This window comes from Natator depressus, chromosome 2 (genome assembly GCF_965152275.1).
Source record: "Natator depressus isolate rNatDep1 chromosome 2, rNatDep2.hap1, whole genome shotgun sequence".
NCBI classification, from domain to species: domain Eukaryota; kingdom Metazoa; phylum Chordata; order Testudines; family Cheloniidae; genus Natator; species Natator depressus.
The window spans coordinates 20,426,165-20,443,778 of NC_134235.1; positions in this window are offsets into that span (position 1 = coordinate 20,426,165).

A 17,614-nucleotide genomic window follows, 5' to 3' on the forward strand; every position below is an offset into this window, starting at 1 on the left:
ACAAGTTTTTGAGCTATACAGAGTTGGGCCAATGAAAGATATTACCTCACCCACTTGTCTCTCTAGCACATCTATCTATGATTGTTCTACATGTAGAACAGACACTTGGCCAGTACATTTACAGACAATAAACCTCTGTAGTTCTTTTTAAAAAGATGTGGGGAATTAATACAGAGTGTACAGTACAAAAATTTGCAAAACATAGTGTCACAATTTCAGGGCAACTAACCTGTATCTAGTGGTGAGCTGGAGCTGGTTGGCACCGGTTCACTGGAACCGGTTGTTAAATTTAGAAGCCCAATTTAACAACCGGCCAAAAGTGGTGCCTTAGGCGCTGACTCCGTGGGTGCTCCGCGGCTGGAGCACCCATGGGGAAAATTTGGTGGGTGCAGAGCACCCACCGGCAGCACCCCTCCCCGTCCCCAGCTCACCTCCACTCTGCCTCCGCCCCTGAGTTACGCTCCGCCCCGCTCTGCTTCTCCAACCCCCGGCTTCCTGCGAATCAGCTGTTTGCGCGGGAAGCCGGGGGTGGGGCTGAGAAGCAAGCAGCGGCTTTGCGCTAAGGCCCAAGGAGGCGGAGCAGAGGTGAGCTGGGGTGGGGGGGGCATGAGGAGGGCCGCCTACACCACAGCAGGTAACCCGGGGGGCGTGCAGGGGAAGCGCTCCCCGCCCCAGCTCACCTCCGCCTCCCTGGACCTGAGCACGAAGCCGCCGCCTGCTTCTCAGCCCTCCCAGACTTCTCGCGGGAAGCTGGGGGGTGGAGAAGCAGAGGGGGGCGGCGCATTCAGAGGCGGAGCGGAGGTGAGCTGGGGCTGGGGGCGTGGCAGGGAGCTGCCAGTGGGTGTTCTGCACCCACCAAATTTTCCCCGTGGGTGCTCCAGCCCCGGAGCACCCACGGAGTCGGCGCCTAAGGCGCCACTTTTCATGTGATCAGTGGGGGGAGCGGCTGCTCCACCTGCTCCTCCCCAGCTTCGCTCACGTGCCCCTAGGAGCCAGAGGGACCTGCCGGATGCTTCCTGGGAGCCGTCCCAGATAAGCACCGCCGGGACTCCCCACCTCGGCCCCCTGGCAGGTCCCTCTGGCTCTTAGGGGCAGGGCAGAGGGGGCATCCACTACGGTGGCCCATGAGACCCTCCTGCCCGATTCTGGGGGCAGTCAGGGGAGGGGGGTGGATGGGGCAGAGGTCCCAAGGGGGGGGTTATGACCCCCTCGTGGGGTGAGGAGGGAACCAGTTGTTAAGATTTTGGCAGCTCATCACTGCCTGTATCCCCTCAGCTCTGTGGTCCACTCCAGGAATATCCAGTCTGGTCTTAGGCCTCTAGTTGGCACAAGAGTGGGCAAGGACCCTTGTCTCACTGGGCAGTTTAAGGCTGCACAGCTGCCTGCCTCACACTGCGACTTCCCCCAAATTCTTCTCTCATCCACCCACCTTTGCTTATTAATAAAATAACAGTGCAATAAAATCAATAAGACAGTAGGGGGCAGCACAGTACAGGAAACAAAGCATGGGACGTGAAGTCAGGAGGCCTAGGTTATGTTCCTGGATCTGACACTGACTTCCCTTGGGGACACTAAACTTCTTTGTGCCTCAGTTTCCCCATCTGTAAAAAAGGTAATGATTATACCTCTACTTGTAGAGTACTTGGGATCTATGGATGAGAGTTATTTAAGAGCTGGCACTGTACAAAGTAGACTGCCAGCAGTTTCTATGCTAACAAAACTTTAGATGAGCCAAAACCTGGAGACTTTTTTTTGTTTTTTAATCCAAAGGTCAGCTACCAGTATATGTCATTCAAGTCTTACTGTGATAAGGAAAAAGAAGAGCAGGATATGAAACCACCGTGGAAGGCATCTATACAAATGAGCAAAGATAAAGGAACTGATGTTTCCACAATTTTTTTTTTAACTCCACTGCCTTTAAGGGAGTCACTCCTGATTTACATGGATGTAAATTAGATTAGAATCAGGCCCACAGGATCTATAAAGAAAATCTCATGAAGCTGAAAATGCTCTACATCCTCTTTTGCTGGGGGGGGGGGAGAGAGAGGATGTAAGAAGGGAAGGGAAGTTCGGGTCGTGTCCATCATGGTAGAGAAGGAGCAGCTGGCAGTTAATGATAAGTCAGATGATTTTATTGGGGCTGCTGGGGGATGGATAGGAATTCTCTCTTGCTCTCCAGTTCCCACACTACCACTGTGCTGTTTAGATTCATCACAGCTAGTATCATTCCTCTATCTTGCATGGACTAAGCATTCATGAAGAAGGCTGCTGATTACACTACACTTTAGTGCAGGGGTTCCCAAACTTTTGTCCCTGATGCCCACCTATGCAGCAGCAATAGGCACTGTGATCCACTATGAACATGCCTCTGGCAGGGAGAGGGGGCCCATGGGGCGTGCCTACCCCCTCACCTCAGGAGGGACCAGGGTCAGCGAGAGGGTGAAGGGGCCAGGCAGGTGTTATAGCCGGTCCCTGCCGATACTCTCTGCCACAGTAGCACGCTGAGTGCCTTGAGTTGGTCACCCAGCAGACGTGCTCGCCAGCCCAGCACCCTGGCGTGACTCCCAGATACCTGGGAACAAAGAAGAGTTCAGGGCCAGGAAGAGGCAGGCACCGGGGCCGGGCATTACCTTGACAATCCCAATCACGGCATAGTCCAGGCAGAAACGGAGCAGCACCGCTGAGCCCCAGTCCCTGGGGGGAGGAAGCAGGGCCGATATTCCAGGGGACCCAACAGCCCCAGATTCCGGGTTGCGGAGGCTCAGAGTGGGAATGGCCACGAACCCGCCAGCCTCTTCCAGCTGTGCTGGGAGCAGCTGCCTCTTGGAGCCAGCCCCTTCTCCTCGCCCACAGTCCAGCAGCTCCGCTTCGCCCTCTGCTGCCCACTACGGGGGCTGGGCTCCTCCGGCACTGGACAGGGGCTATTGCAAGCCACCACTCTGCCAACATACACAGTTTGGGGGGGCAACGCCCCTCCATGGCCCTTCAACTCCACCCACGGCGGCCCAGCTGGGACTGTGTTACGGGCCACCTTTGGGCCGTGGCCCACAGTTTGCTGTGCTTTAGTGGATATGAAAATTCACTGTTTTGTTTAAAGGGACCCTGCTTAGTTCAAATTTTACATTAAAATTTAGCTTTAAAAACATAGACAAAAGCTAATATTAATATCAACTTTTTCTTTAATTTCAATGAAAAATTAAAACAAAAAAAATTACCTTGCCTATCCAGCAAGTACCTAAGACAAAGAGTGAAAATAATTAGCAACTGAGTATAAACAACACTGAAAATGACTAGTCCATTTTCTTTCTCTGAAGAAATGCAATAAATGGTAAATATAGGACCCCCTAAAATCTCTGATGTGAACCCCTCCCCACCCCAATTTTGGAGAAGATTTAGCATCTCAGCCCAGATCTAAATTTCACAGTTGGCCCCTACATCTGTTTTTAAAAGAACCTAAACTCCATTGTCCCACTCCAAAGTTAGGTGATTTGAAATTTAAATCAGATGCAATTTTTGCAGCTTGGGCACATCGCTAAAAAAAATGCAAAGTACATTAATTTTTAAATGTGTCTCTGTTATAATACTCTAAAGTATTAATTGTAATAAAATAAATATGTATTTTTTAAAAAAAAATCTTTATCCTGACATCTCTTCAATATATAAGCAACAACAACCATAAACTCTAGGTCAACCCATATTTGTGAAACTGACTTCCCTAGAAGAACCCCAAATCTTTTCTCAAATACTGCAGCGAGTCTCCCTGCTGTGTGTTATAATCATTAGAGTCACTCATCAGCAAGTGTCTCCATGATTGAGGCTGCATCCATTTTTACTGAGATGGTCAGAAATTATTTACGCTAATATAGCATCTAGCATAACAGCCACAGAACAATCTTATTTCTTAGATGAAGTTGGTCCTTATTAAAAGTATGTGTTTTGGTCTTTATTAAATTCCACTCCCAGGAAGGGAAACTGGAGTTCTTTCTAAAGCCCAGGCAATGGCAGTTCCAGCTTCCACATCCCACACCGCAGTGTGCTTAATTCTAGAGCAGGGTGGGATGGTTTCAGTGATGACAGTAAAGATTCTGCTGTTGCAGCGGCTGGGACCTTAGCCCACTCAGGGAAATGAGAAAGTAAAGTAAATGTATCATTATCCCAATTCTCTATCCCATTAGCAGCTGTTCTGTGTGAAGCAGCTGCCTCGGAGCCCCAGGATGTGTAACGCACATGGGCATGCTCCAGTAGGAGGCTCCAAACCAGCAGCAGCTTAACTGAACAACTTGGCAGCCACAACAGGGCACAGATGGATATTTTAAAAACTGCCCTTTAACTAACGAGCACATGTGCAGCTATGGCAACTTACAGCTAAAATGGTGACTCAGAGCCACCACTGGGCAAGAAGCTGAACCCACCCAAGCCAGCTGCATATGTCCCTGCTAAACAGCGTCAGAGTTTGGATTTGGCATTTGTAGGCAGAACGTAGTAGAGGGTGACACTGAAGTTTGTGCAGCCTCATTGCAGTGTATGTTTGCTGGCATTCAAACAACATCCGTTCTTTATCTCTCTGTGTTATCCTCAGGAGAGTGATATCATTCATGGTCACCTGGTTGAAATAGGGTGCTTTTTCTTAAGGGGACATGTAGAGGTGCCCGTTCCTGCTGGGCTGTTTGCCTGTGGCTGAACAGAAATGTTCCCCGCTGTTAGCCGGGGGGACGGGGGCGGGGCTAGCCATGTAGTCGGGGGGAGGCAAAATGCGACCTTGGAACGAAAGCATATGTGCTGTGTATGTAATGTTAACAGCAAGGTTTACCGTGAAAGAGTGTAGCCATTGTTCTAGAAAATGTCTTTTTAAATACCACTGCCTCTTTTTTTTTTCTCCACCAGCTGCATGTGTTTCAATGATCACAGGATCTTCTCCTTCCCAGAGGCTAGTGAAGATTAGAAGGTGAAAAAAATGCACTCGTGATGAAATGTTCTCTGAGCTCATGGTGTCCTCCCACACTGACATAGCACAGACGACTGCGTGGAGGCAGACAATGTCAGAGTGCAGGAAAGCACAATATGACCGGGAGGAGAGGTGGCGGGCTGAAGAGAGTAAGTGGCCGGCTGAAGAGAGGGCTGAAGCTCAAATGTGGCGGCAGCGTGATGAGAGGAGGCAGGATTCAATGCTGAGGCTGCTGGAGGATCAAACCAATATGCTCCAGCATATGGTTGAGCTGCAGGAAAGGCAGCAGGAGCACAGACCGCCGCTACAGCCCCTATGTAACCAACCGCCCTCCTCCCCAAGTTCCATAGCCTCCTCACCCAGACGCCCAAGAACGCGGTGGGGGGGCCTCTGGCTACTCGGCCACTCCACCCTAGAGGATTGCCCAAGCAACAGAAGGCTGGCATTCAATAAGTTTTAAAGTGCTGTGTGGCCTTGTCCTTCCCTCCTCCACCACCCCTCCTGGTGCTTCTCTCCTCCACCACCCTTCCTGGACTACCTTGGTAGTTATCCCCCTATTTGTGTGATGAATGAATAAAGAATGCATGAATGTGAAGCAACAATGACTTTATTGCCTCTGCAAGTGGTGATCGAAGAGAGGAGGGGAGGGTGGTTAGCTTACAGGGAAGTAAAGTGAACCAAGGGGCGGTGGGTTTCATCATGGAGAAACAAACAGAACTTTCACACCGTAGCCTGGCCAGTCATGAAACTGGTTTTCAAAGCTTCTCTGATGTGCACCACGCCCTCCTGTGCTCTTCTAACCGCCCTGGTGTCTGGCTGTGCGAAACCAGCAGCCAGGCGATTTGCCTCAACCTTCCACCCCGCCATACACGTCTCCCCCTTACTCTCACAGATATTATGGAGCTCACAGCAAGCAGTAATAACAGTGGGAATATTGGTTTCACTGAGGTCTAAGCGAGTCAGTAAACTGCGCCAGCGCACTTTTAAACGTCCAAATGCACATTCTACCACCATTCTGCACTTGCTCAGCCTGTAGTTGAACAGCTCCTGACTACTGTCCAGGCTGCCTGTGTACGGCTTCATGAGCCATGGCATTAAGGGGTAGGCTGGGTCCCCAAGTATACATATAGGCATTTCAACGTCCCCAATGGTTATTTTCTGGTCTGGGAATAAAGTCCCTTCTTGCAGCTTTTGAAACAGACCAGAGTTCCTGAAGATGCGAGCGTCATGTACCTTTCCCGGCCATCCCACGTTGATGTTGGTGAAACGTCCCTTGTGATCCACCAGTGCTTGCAGCACTATTGAAAAGTACCCCTTGCGGTTTATGTACTCGCCGGCTTGGTGCTCCGGTGCCAAGATAGGGATATGGGTTCCGTCTATGGCCCCACCACAGTTAGGGAATCCCATTGCAGCAAAGCCATCCACTATGACCTGCACATTTCCCAGGGTCACTACCCTTGATATCAGCAGATATTTGATTGCATTGGCTACTTGCATCACAGCAGCCCCCACAGTAGATTTGCCCACTCCAAATTGATTCCCGACTGACCGGTAGCTGTCTGGCGTTGCAAGCTTCCACAGGGCTATTGCCACTCGCTTCTCAACCGTGAGGGCTGCTCTCATCTTGGTATTCTTGCGCCTCAGGGCAGGGGAAAGCAAGTCACAAAGTTCCATGAAAGTGCCATTACACATGCGAAAGTTTCTCAACCACTGGGAATCGTCCCAGATCCGCAACACTATGCGGTCCCACCAGTCTGTGCTTGTTTTCCGAGCCCAGAATCAGCTTTCCACCGCATGAACCTGCCCCATTAGCACCATGATGCCCACATTGCCAAGGCCCCTGCTTTGAGAGAAGTCTGTGTCCATGTCCTCATCACTCACGTTACCGCGCTGGCATCGCCTACTCGCCCGGTATCGCTTTGCCAGGTTCCGGTGCTGCATATACTGCTGGATAATGCGCGTGATGTTTAATGTGCTCCTAATTGCCAAAGTGATCTGAGCGGGCTCCATGCTTGCCGTGGCATGGCGTCTGCACAGAAAAAAGGCGCGGAACAATTGTCTGCTGTTGCCCTGACGGAGGGAGGGGCGACTGATGACATGGCTTACAGGGAATTAAAATCAACAAAGGGGGTGGCTTTGCGAGAAACTGAATGGCCCCCTCAAGGATAGAACTCAAAACCTCAAGGATAGAACTCAAAACTGGGTTTGGCAGGCCGTTGATTTCACAGAGGGAAGGAGGAGAAAATGAATACAAAACAAATCTGGTCTATTTCTTGTTTTGAGCCACTTCCTCTATCTTTATACATCTTGCTGGCAGCAGACTGTGCAGTATGACCGCTAGCCGTCATCATCTCCTGGGTGCTCGGCAGAAGACGGTGCAGTATGACGATTAACCATCATCTTCTGCTGGCTGGAGGTTAAAAGACAGTGCACTGCCAGTAGGACTGAATCGCCACGAGACAAAACTTAAAAGGGAAATGACTTGGCTGAGTCACTCCCATGTTTGCCCAGGCGCCCGATTAAAAGAGCACCCAGGACTACGTCGATGACGGTTACCAGTCATACTGCACTGTTTGCTGCCAAAAGGCAATTAACTGCTTCTGTGTAGCAATGCAGTACCACGTCTGCCAGCACCCAGGAGACATACGGGTGACAGTTTGCTGAGCGGGCTCCATGCTTGCCGTGGTATGGCATCTGGACAGGTAACTCAAGAAAAAAGGCGCAAAACGATTGTCTGCCCTTGCTTTCACGGAGGGAGGGAGGGAACGGGGGCCTGACGATATGTACCCAGAACCACCCACGACAATGTTTTAGCCCCATCAGGCACTGGGATTTCTACCCAGAATTCAGATGGGCGGCAGAGACTGCGGGAACTGTGGGATAGCCACCCACACTGCAACGCTCCGGAAGTCGACGGTTGCCTCGGTACTGTGGACACACTCCCCCGACTACATGCACTTAGAGCACTTGTGTGGGGACACACACAATCAACTGTATAAAACCGCTTTCTACAAAACCGACGTCTATAAATTCGACCTAATTTCATAGTGTAGACATACCCTTAGAAACACTGCTCTGTGGGTGAGTGTGTAATCCAAAGGGACATAATAGAGTTTGGAAAGGTTGTTGAGTCAATTCCCCTCACAGGATAGGAGATTGTCCCCTAAGAAGAGGGACACATCATATGCTACAGTAATACCACACTTGACCTTAACCAAAAGGTAATATAACCCTTCTGTCTGGAGGGCCAGGGGTTCCTCTTAAAATTTGCAAATACTTTGGCTTGACCCCCTCTGTCCCGCAGAAACCAGAGCAAACAAAATACCTTGCCTTGGGCCTCCTTATCAGGCAATACTTCCTCTCCTGCAACCACTAAATCTGTGTATAGAACAAGGAAAATTATAATAAGGCAGAAAGGAACCAGCATTAATGTGGGCAAAAACAACAATAACAAATCAACAGTACATATAAACAAATAATGAGTAAAACACCCACCACCCATCTTTAGCAGTAAACATTTGCCTCAGTTCCCCCCATCTGCTGATGTGAGTGTCTGATAAACAAAAGTTCCCTTTAACACACCACTTCCTCCCCTTCCCTCCACTGCACCTCACTCATGGTTTGTTGTCAGTGCTTAGGGAAGCCCTAGCATCGCTGATTGCACTCAGGCAGGTCCACCTCTAGTTCCTAGAGATGCTGTCTGACTTCCATGACAAGATGCCTTGATGCTTCCTCTGTGCTCGCTTACCGTGGATGTGCATCTACACCATCTCTTACCACAATGTTGTCTCTGCAGTCAGTTCAGTTCAGAGACTCTACCACATCACCTAGCTTTAGCAACTGAATGTCTAGGGCCCCCTCTGCATTACCTCTCACAGCAACACCCCCTCAATGCTATCTCCTGCTATAATACCAATTGTAGTTCCTCACATACCATCTAACTTTGCTATAAGAACTTCTCTTCCAGTAATATGAGATGGGAGGGTCCTTTCCAGAATTTGTTCAACTCTACTATTATACTGTGGAAGAAGAAAATTCACTAGTGCATAAAAGTGTGTGTGTGTGTGTGTGTGTGTGTGTGTGTGTGTGTACACGTACACACACATACATTCTTTCTTCTCTCTGACTTGTGTCCAAGTTCCTTTACCCAGCCATGCAAGACTGAGACTTTAGTTATAGTGACTTCTCACTCAGGACATATTCAATACATATCTGCTGCTCTTTTGTCACACAATAAGATAACATTTCACTACCCCTACACCCAAAAGTTAAATGATTTTTTTAAAGGGACCATAATGTTCACACTGGGATAAAATAGGTAACACTCATGCAATAAGGTCTGACTCATTCTCTGACTCTTTGTCCAGTTCACCAAGGGATGACAGCAGAAAGCTCCTCCCCTCTAGAGATTTAGACCACATAGTGTTACAGTAAAATTAAAATGATTCTTGTAAAAATACGCCCTCCCCTTTCAGAAACAAACGTAGGGACAGAGAGCATAGCCAGGTTCTTATTTGCCCCTCCCCCAATCACCACAGTAATATCTCAGTGTCTGTTTGCAGCTGGGGTTTAATCTTTAGTAGACACATAAGCATCACAAATGGCATTGTCTTAGAATGGACTCCCTTGATTGTTTTTGCTAGTTCTCAAAGAGACGTTCTCATCCTCACTGTAATTCATACAAAAGGAAAGAAAAAAGGATCCTCCTAATTAGCACTTAAACTTGCTTTTGTCCCGTATGGAACAGCCTGTGAACAGTTATAATTAAAGCTGAGCTCTGACAATTCGTGCAATGCAAAACTTTTACAAGCAGAAATCAGAAGTCACACTTTGTGATTCTTCTGAGCAAAGTTTCGTGAGACTTCTCATTCCCTTGGGGTGGCTAGTATGGATCATTCCACGGAGGTGTCTAGCCTCCTCTAATTTTATCTCAATAGCATCGTACCTAAGCCTTTAGGTGTATGATACTGTTCTGACTTTAGCGTAGCTTTTCCTTTTTCTCTCCCTCAGTATTTTAGAACAAAGCTGTACTATTTTCTGCTTCTATTAAATTGAATCCCTCCAGCCTGACTGTTGGAGAATATCTCCAGGCTCCCTTAACCATGCCCCGTATTGCTATGCCAATAAATAATTCAGGAATCTTAGTTTTTGAAGTGGGCACTAATTATAGAGCTTAGCTTTCATCTAAAAAAGTAGACAGGGAAATTTGACTAGAACACCTTTCTTGTATTTGAGCTGAAATCTTGGGGATGAACTTTGAGAAGAGGAAAATGTGACTGAAGCCAAAGCACAGCTGTAAATGCTGATTTCAGAATATGAGCCTAATTTTTCATTGGCTTCCAATGTGTTTCATCATTTACTCCTAGGCAAATGCAGGGTAAAATGCTATCACTGATGTAAGCCAGGGTCTGAATGACCTCTCCTCTAACATCTAGTGATGAACTGGGGGGGAATGAGGAGGGACTTCAGGAGCTGACTGTACAGGATAGAGCTGCTTTGCCAAACCGATCAATTTTGGCTGTTTTGGGTTAAAATTCACTTTAGCGTTGAATGCAGGGGTAATGACATGTTGTTATCCGGATTGTATGAGTAAAGGGCAGCAGACTGGATTTAGCAAGCACCAACTGAGGAGGTCACCCTAACTTTAAACTCACACGCTAGGTAGGTGGTAGTGATGCCAAATCCAAGTAAGAGTCAATGGGTGGGGATAGGGGTTCTTATTTGATGGTGTGGCCTTGTTGAAAAGGTCCTGTAAGATATTTGATACTCCTCTATCCAAAGCTGTTTAAATTCTTTGAGAGTCTTGGTTCTTTCTTAGTGATAATCTAATCTAACCTAATGTGACTAAGCTTTAGACTGTAGCTGTGTAAAAGACAATGTGGAAGAGGTAACCACAGAGATCATTAAGGAGCTGATATCACTGAGAACATGATTAAGTGATAGAACCTCAGGACTCAGCAATGTAGCAAGAGGTAGCAGTGACAGAAACAGCTGCAGAGACACTGATGAGCACAAGTGAGGCATCACTCAATCACCTGCTCCCGTCAAGGATGGGAGGTGAACCCCCCCTCCCCCATACACGTCCCCAGATTCTAGGGATGTTGCTGACCCTGGATAACAAACTCTGAGTGGGGTGCAGCAGAGGGAAAAGAGAAGAGAAGAGAAGTCATGTCCCTTTGTTAGACTTTCACACCACAAGGTGGGAAACTGAGGCAAAGGACACTGCCCCAACGGTGGGGTGGATGTTTACTTGCGGTTTACATGCTTTTGAATCACTATTGCAGTGTTTTCCAAAATTAATGCTGAGTTTCCTCTCCCTTTTAATCAAAGTTTTATTTTGTTATACAGAGACTCAGGGCAAGTCTACACAAGAGTGATACAGCGCTCAGCTGTACCAATGCAGCTGCACCTGGTTAAGACTCTCTAGGCTGACGGGAGAGTGCTTGCCTGTCGGCAGAATCACGCCACCTCCACAAGAGGTGGAATCTATGTCAGTGGAAGACCTTCTTCCACCGACATAGCGCCGGTGTGGACAGCGCTTAGGTCACTCTAACTTGCGTTACTCGGGTGGGTGTCTTATTCACACCCGCAAGGGACGTAAATCACATCAACTTTAGCGGTAGTGTAGATCAACCCTTGGTGCTTGTGACTGGGGAAGAGTTGCCTCTTAGAGGTGCCAAGTGGTGGCGTTAAATTTTCTCAGATTATGGGGCCAGTTCTGTTTTGTATTGTTGAGAGGAACCCCTGGATAGTGAACCCAGCCCTTGTTGCTGCTGGCACCACCTGGCAGAAGGGTTACACTTAGATTTAGAGAGTTTTTCCACCACCTTCTACAGGTATAAATAACAACACAAGGCACCGAAGAATGAAATATTGTATGTCTGCATGATTCACAAGGTCATCTTCCAAGTATTTGCCTGTCAGCCTTAGAGAGGTTTCTCTAACCTTTTGCATTTTTCCTTAGTCCATTGGTGTCTCTCTATATTCCATATTTAGCACTTTGGAATGGAAAAGCTTAACCCTTTCTGACTATAATGCTTTATGAAGCCATAGGCCAAATATCTCCAAACACTGAGGGACACTCAGAATTGAAACCTTGATCCAAGACCCGTTCTTGCAAATAGCCTCTCTTTTTACACTGTGCCAAACCAAAACCTCAGATCCAAATGTTCCTTTAAAACTCCAAGGTGTTCAAATTAGGACATGAATTTTGCAGCTTGGGTTTGTCACTAAATGTACGGTTTAACGGGCATTTGGTTTTATGTTAGCATTCAGCGACTGCTTACTCTCCGGAATTATTAGCACTTTCAGTGTTCAACTATTGGCCTGTGCTTTTTATTTATAGAACATGCCAACATGCAGACTTTTATTCATTAGAAACTAGATTAGAGCACATACTGCACTGCATTACTAAGTAGGGTTATCTAAACTTAACTTGTGCTATAGGTGGGTGGAATTGTTATGCATAAATTGCAATAAAAACCTGGGTAAATTAGATTAGCCCTAAAAGTCTCCTTTTCCATTACTGCCATTAAGACGTGAGTAACAGTGCATCACATAGTGTATGCCAGTCATTTTCTATTACACCAAAGCACTTTCCTCCCTCTCCCTAGTTTGCTTCACTGTTAGTAACTCCCTAGTTTCTCTTGATGCATCTCAACTGCCTAAGGATTCAATGAACCCTGCATTGTGGGCAGTTTGTAGCTGCACAATCACCATCTGATTCATAATCAGAATCCACAAGATGAATCTGAATTCATTAGCTACCAATCTTCCCCTGTATTGTGTGTGCAGAATCTGAAATGGCAGATGTAGCCGAGTTCAGGAGTGGGCTCTACTCAAGTCAGCTTTTCCACTGCTCCCACTCATTCATGTCTGTTAATTGAGCCTGTGAGAAACTACGGGCACCAGAAAAGCCCCTTCAGCCCTGATCAACAATGTCTACCCAAGGGGTGTCTGCTACACAAACATTGTCTCGAGAAGACCAGTGTGGAGCAGTGATTGCATGGGGTGGGTGTAGGTCAGCCCAGAATCTGGGCCTCTGGCCTTACCCTATACTGTGTTGCGTGATGTTAACAACTATTTCTCCACAGTATGCCAACATTTTTATGGCTGACTTAGAACAACGCTTCCTCAGCTCTCGTCCCCTAACGCCCCTACTCTACTTGCGCTATATTGGTGACATCTTCATCATCTGGACCCATGGAAAAAAGCCCTTGAGGTATTCCACCATGATTTCAACAATTTCCACCCCAACATCAACCTCAGCCTGGACCAGTCCACACAAGAGATCCACTTCCTGGACACTACGGTGCTAATAAGTGATAGTCACTTAAACACCACCCTATACCGGAAACCTACTGAACCGCTATTCCTACCTACATGCCTCCAGCTTTCACCCAGACCACACCACACGATCCATTGTCTACAGCCAAGCTCTACGATACAACCGCATTTGCTCCAACCCCTCAGACAGAGACAAACACCTACAAGATCTCTATCAAGCATTCTTACAACTACAATACCCACCTGCTGAAGTGAAGAAACAGATTGACAGAGCCAAAAGAGTACCCAGAAGTTACCTACTACAGGACAGGCCCAACAAAGAAAATAACAGAACGCCACTAGCCCTCACCTTCAGCCCCCAACTAAAACCTCTCCAGCGCATCATCAAGGATCTACAACCTATCCTGAAGGATGACCCAACACTCTCACAGGTCTTGGGAGACAGACAGCCCCCCAACCTGAAGCAAATACTCACCAGCAACCACACAACAAAAACACTAACTCAGGAACCTATCCTTGCAACAAAGCCCTTTGCCAACTCTGTCCACATATCTGTTCATGGGACACCATCATAGGGCCTAATCACATCAGCCACACTATCAGAGGCTTGTTCACCTGCACATCTACCAATGTGATATATGCCATCATGTGCCAGCAGTGCCCCTCTGCCATGTACATTGGCCAAACCGGACAGTCTCTACATAAAAGAATAAATGGACACAAATCAGATGTCAAGAATTACAACATTCAAAAACCAGTCGGAGAACACTTCAGTCTCTCTGGTCACTTGATTACAGACCTAAAAGTCGCAATTCTTCAGCAGAAAAATTTCAAAAACAGACTCCAAGGAGAGACTGCTGAATTGGAATTAATTTGCAAACTAGACACCATTAAATTAGGCTTGAATAAAGACTCGCAGTGGATGTGTCATTACACAAAGTAAAACTATTTCCCCATGTTTATTTCCCCCTCCCAACTGTTCCTCACACGTTCTTGTCAACTGCTGGAAATGGCCCACCTTGATTATCACTACAAAAGGTTTTTTGTTTTTTTTCTTTCCTGCTGGTAATAGCTCATGTTACCTGATCACTCTCGTTGCAGTGTGTATGATAACACCCATTGTTCCATGTTCTCTGTGTATATAAAATCTCCCCACTGTATTTTCCACTGCATGCATCCTATGAAGTAAGCTGTAGTTCATGAAAGCTTATGCTCAAATAAATTTGTTAGTCTCTAAGGTGCCACAAGTACTCCTTAACTATTTCTTCCTTTGTTTGTGCTGTGATCTGGGGATTTGCTTTGGGCCTCTCTATAGTAAGAAAGTGGCTCAGAAAAGATACATGTGCTCACAGCCCAATTAGTCTTCTATCATTGCTGAAGACTGTGTATCAATTGATGCCCCTTGGCAAGCCCCACAACAAAAGAGTGTGTGTTTTGGAACCTTCTTTTCAAATGGCAGAGTGGCAGATTGCTGAGCCAGGTCTTCTCTTGGAAAAATTCGTTAAAGGGCAAGGAAATACCATCTGACTAAAGCATGACAAAGAACCAAATCAACTTTGTCATCACACAGCAATGCTGGAGATCAAGTGTCCAATGGACAAAGACTTTCCCGAGTGCAGATTGTGGGTCAGACCATCAGCTATTCGCCTCAAACATCAAAGTAAAACTTAAAAAGATACAGTGTTGGACAGGTCCATTGTGTTTGGACTTGTCCAGAATCAACAAAAATTATGGAACTTCTCTCCAGAATGGATTTGAGGCATTGGCACCGGTGACAGAGGAGAATAATCTCAAGCACACGTTCTGAAAAGTCAGTATCAGACCACACCATGATTAACGGGGAAGGTATTTGAGCTGGCAGAAAAATGACGCAGAGTGGACGAGAACAGCTTAGAGATAGAAGAACATAAGAGAGAACTATAAGATGAGCAGACAGATTCAAAGGCAGACTAGACCAGACAAGAGCAGATATATAAGGGCAAAATGTCTCGAACTTGAGAATTATAAAGGGAGTAATAATACAAAATGTATGTTCAAATGGTTGGACTTCTTACCAAAAGATTTTCCCTGTGATCAAACATAATAAAAGAACATGATGGCAGAGTGCCCACTGAGGATGATGATATTAAATGCAGGTGGCGAGATTAGTATGCCTCACCAGAGCAACTCATTCTACAGGACAACAGAAAAGAGAGCACGGAGCCAGAGCCATCATTCCCGTGACAGGAAGCAGGGCATGCTATTATGAAAATGAAGCCTGGGAAAGCATCAGGATAGATAATGTGCCAGCAATATTATCAAAAGCAGTTGGTAAATGCAGTACGGATCTTATGTGGAAAATTTGTAATGATGTATAGATGACTAGATTTTGGCCAGAGGACTGGACAAAGGGAATTTTTCTACCCTTACCAAAGAAAGGAGACAGAATGTAGGAACTATCGTGCCATCTCCGTATCGCATGCAGATGAAGTTCTGCTCTACATAATCCAGAATCGCATGAAATGCAGAGTAGAAGCAGAACTACCACCACAACAAGCTGGTGTCAGAGAGGGCCAAGGCACATGTGACAAAATCACAAATATCTGTGACATCATTGAAAAATCCAGAGAGCACAATCACCTTCAGATTATGTGCTTCATCGACTACTCAAAAGCATTTGATACCGTCTGACACAACCTTCTTTGGAGGACACTGGCAGACACGAGTATTCCAAAGCATCCCAATGAACTCATCGCAAGCCTCTACCACCAACAGACCACAGTACGAACAGTTGTAGGCAACAGTGAGTAGTTTTCCATTGGGCAGCTGTGAGAAAAGGGCGTATTTTGTCCCCAAGCCTCTTTAAGATACACACAGAATTTATTACAAGACAAGCCTTGGGAGGTTTTGACAAGTGGAAGGAGCTGGGATTTCCATTGGTAGTCACCTCTTAACCAACCTCAGACATGCTGATGACATGATGCTCTTTGCTACAACCACCAATGCAAGGCAACAAATGTTGGAGTCTGTAAAAAGAGTTAGTGAGGAATATGGACTATTCCAGAATCTAATGAAAACAAAATGAATATTTGCTGACACAACTAACAAAAACAGGATGCAAGTGGACATCACAATTAATGGACAAGCTGTAAAGGCAGTAGATTAATTTAATTATCTGGGATTATATACGATCGACCAATGTGACTATTCCAAAAAAATTAGAAGAAGACTTGGGATGGCTCACTCAGCTCTGGCCTCCCTTCAGAAACTGGAAAAACCATGGCATCTCCCAAAGAATAAAGATGTGATTGATGGAATGCCTAATTTTTTCCATAGCCATTTATGGATGTGAATAGTGGGAAGTTAATGCTGCTGACAAAAAGAAAATTGAAGCTTTTGAAGTGTGGCACTGGCAAACACTCTTGCATATCTCCTGGATGGAAAAAAGGGTGAATGTTTATGTGAGAAATATGACTGGAGAGAAACAGACCTGGATAGTGGAAATCAACAGATGCAAAATTATGTACTTTGGTCACATTAGGCATAGGGATGGAAATCACCTCAGAAATAACTTTGAGAAAGTTATCATGGAAGGAATGGTGGAGGGTCATCATAGTACAGGGCAACCAGCAAGGAGATGGATGTGTGGACGGATGGATGGTGTGCAGAAGAACACTGAAAGGTCACTGCAGAATGCTTGAGGCTAGCGATGGAGGCTGAAGGCTTCTGAAAATTCTGCTATGATGTCACCGACCTTCAGACATGAATACATTGAGTTACACTTACTAAAGCAGTGCCTAGAAATATCCCCTCCATGTTCCTAACCAGGACTTTGGAACAACTGAGGACCAGGTGGATTTATTTCAATCAGCAATTTAAATCATGATTTGAATCACCAAGTGGAAAGCCTAGATTTAAATCATCAATTTTAATCAACTTTTCCATTTGTATTTCAGTTATTTTCCTAAGAAAGGTGTATTCTTGATATAACCATTACAACATTTACTTACAACTAAATAGAGCCTCTACACTAGATTTGGTACATCTTTTTGCTACATAGGAGGGTACACTATAACTATATAGATTTATTTAAGCAATTATATAGCTTAATATTATCAGATTCTTACTAATTGTACATTTTTAGTATGTTAGTAAATGGGGAATGATATATTGCTTATTTACAAGATAATTAACTTTTTGTTCATGATTTGTGTCAAGCTGCATTAGGATGGTAATTGGAATTTAATTAAACCCACAAAACAGCATATAAATTTTTATTTTAAAAAATGACCTTAAATTTTATGGATATATAAACTTCTCTTCTCAAAACATATTTCAAATTTACAGCTAGTTGATTTATTATAGGAGCAGAAGGATTAATTGTAGTCAGTGAATTAAACCAGT